This window comes from Peromyscus eremicus, chromosome 1 (genome assembly GCF_949786415.1).
Source record: "Peromyscus eremicus chromosome 1, PerEre_H2_v1, whole genome shotgun sequence".
Taxonomy (NCBI): domain Eukaryota; kingdom Metazoa; phylum Chordata; class Mammalia; order Rodentia; family Cricetidae; genus Peromyscus; species Peromyscus eremicus.
In genome coordinates, this window is record NC_081416.1 from 148,400,459 (window position 1) to 148,403,361 (window position 2,903).

Here is a 2,903-nt window from a genome sequence, read left to right on the forward strand (position 1 = left end):
GCTGGGATATTAAAGGCATGTTTCACCACGCCAGGCCCCATTTAAAAAATTTTTTGGATTATTTTAAATACAACTTTATTCTGATTCTAAACAAAAGAAAAAGGGATGACAGTAACGAACAAGATCTCACCACTGAATGTTTCACTGTGACTGTAGCAGTAACCTTATCTTTGAATTCAGGAAGGAAACAACTGCGTTCCAGACAGTTAAATACACAAGCCTGAACTAAACTAAGGTATGTTTAACTGCCACGTTGACTCAGAAGCCCATTCATCTCCTTCAGCATCCCATAAGAGCACATGCTCTGCATAGCTGAATGAGGCGGCTCACACACTGACATCACAGGACAGTCACCTGTTAGCTGAATGAGACGGCTCACACACTGACATCACAGGACAGTCGCCTGTAAAGCTAGACTTCCGATGCAGGTGCCCATCCGCACTTTTTCACAGGTCATCATCTTCATCCTGCAGGGCAGTCATTTGAGCAACCTCTAAATCATGCGCCTACTCTGCTGCCAAAGCTGGGTCCATGACCACCTCATGTGGGGTGAGGCAAGAGCAGGCATGGCAACAAACTGCAAGTTAGGATCTCCAATGAGCTCTCTGGCAAGCCAGAGGAAAGGCTTTTCGCGTTGTCGTTGCGTTCGGCAGAAATGTCACAGTGCTGAAGATTCTTCTTTCGGTGGAAGACAATAGATTTTGCCTTCATTTCCCTCTTTAATATCTGCTTTGTTGCCACACAACAGGATGGGAGTGTTTTCACACACACATACCAGATCTCTATGCCAGTTAGCTATGTTCTCATAAGTAACTCTAATGTTATAGCAAACATTATAATGGAACACTAGTATTGTGTGATTTGGGTCTTTTGAGGGGTCCGCCACCCAGCCCCCAAATAAATCACACACGGAGGCTTGTTCTTAATTATCAATGCCCGGCCTTAGCTTGGCTTGTTGCTAGTCAGCTTTCCTTAGCTTTAAATTATCCCATCTATCTTTTGCCTCTAGGCTTTTCCCATTCTCTTACTTCTGTAGATCTTACTCTTACTCTGTATCTTGCTGTGTACTGGGTGGCTAGCCCCTGATGTCCTCCTCCTTCTCTGCTTTTTTCCTCTCAGATTTCTCTTTCTCTATATTCTCTTTGCTTGGCAGCCCCACCTATCTTTTCTCCTGCCTTGCTATTGGCCGTTCAGCTCTTTATTAGACCATCAGGTATTTTAGACAGGCACAGTAACACAGCTTCACAGAGTTAAACAAATGCAACACAAACAAAAGTAACACACCTTAAAATAATATTCTATAACACACTAGGCTTGGATATAGTAGCCATCGTGCAGGCCCCCAAACTTCTCCTGGCCAGCTGTGTCTCACACATTGAACTTGATAGGTCTTCTGTTGGTACGGAACACGAGGGTGCACCTCCACACCCAGGGCGACAACATACTCCACACTGAAGTGGCGCTCCATGAATGTTGTCTTCCTGGCGCAGCCGTCAATCACCAGGATGAGCTTGAATGGGACCTGCGGCTCTCCCCGTGCCCCAGTTTTTATTTTTGACTCCAGAGGATTGAAAGGATGCAGTGATCCCTTTAAAGTTAGCAAGTAGGTTGGCATCAGAAGGCTTAGCCACCCACTAGCATTAGATACACTTCAGAAGTCTGTTCCCTTATTCTGTCTCTTTTCAGTTAGCCATTTAGTTCATGGAGATCCATAACTTTCCACATCCATGTTTTCAGGATTTTCCAAAAGATTTCAGAATATTCCTGGCCTTGAACAACAATCATATGATTATGAATGTGGTTGAAAAGAAATTCTGTACAAAACAGCAAATATGATCCAGAAAAGCATTGCAAGAACAACAGACCACAAAGAAGTAAGGCTTTGTCCCATGAAAGTGAGTGTGGTCTGGCATTTGGAAATCTGTTAATGATTCCACTCTACTAATAGGTTAAAGGAGAAAACCTACGTGACTGCCTCTGTGGATGTTGAATGCACATTTTTACAAAACTAAGCATCGTTTCCCAGTCAAAACTTACTTAGTGAGTTCTGAAAGCTATAAAGCACAAAGGACATGAGACACGAAGGGCAACCTTGAATTTAATGGTATAATTATAGAGGCCTCTCTAGTAAAGATAACACAAAATGGACACTGTCCCTGAGGTCGGTTAGGATGAGACTAGATTCCTCGTCTAAGCAGTAAGATAAGATAAAGTAAAAGATTCAAATATTTGAGGGAAAGAGGCAAACATCCTGGTTATTTGAGGATGATAGAATTGTTTGGATGGACTATGTAACAAGATTAACTATTAAGAGGTTTCTGTCTTTTTTTTTTTTTAAACTATTATTATTAAGGCTTTGGGCACAAGGAAATATGCAGAACAATAACCCTCTGGTGTGTAAATCACCACTGGTTAGGTAATGGTATTAAACTTTTGTTACTCTGACAAGCTCCAGAGACAGTCAAGGATAAAGAGAAGGGGTTTACTTTAGTTTCCAGTTTTAAAAGGCTTTGGCTCCGATTGATTGGGTTCACTGCTTTGGGCCTGTGGTGAGGCAGTCCCTTGTGGTGTCAGTACACGATAAACCCTTCACCTCACAGTCAGGACATGAGAGAGAAGAGGAAGACTGTTTCTGAAGGTACACCAGCTCCCAACAGCACCGTGGTCTGCAGACCAATCCTTTAACACGGCGTCTTTTGAGGATATTCTAGATGCAAACCACCGCAGCAGCCAATAGTTGGAATTCGGACAACAGCAAGCCCTTTAACACACCTGGGGATAATAGCAGACAGGAGATGTCAAGGCCAGTGCTGTGGTTTCCCCCGACCGAAGCACAGTGTCAGAAGCTGTGCCTTAGGGAAGGATGCAGGGACTGGATTGCTTATCTGGAGAGCAGGTTGATA

At 43.4% G+C, this 2,903-nt stretch overlaps 1 pseudogene; it reads right to left on the reverse strand.

Moving 5' to 3' along the window:
* Positions 1–446: 446 nt before the first annotated feature.
* LOC131921482 (GTP-binding nuclear protein Ran-like) lies at positions 447–1,615 on the reverse strand (annotated as a pseudogene).
* Positions 1,616–2,903: the final 1,288 nt, after the last annotated feature.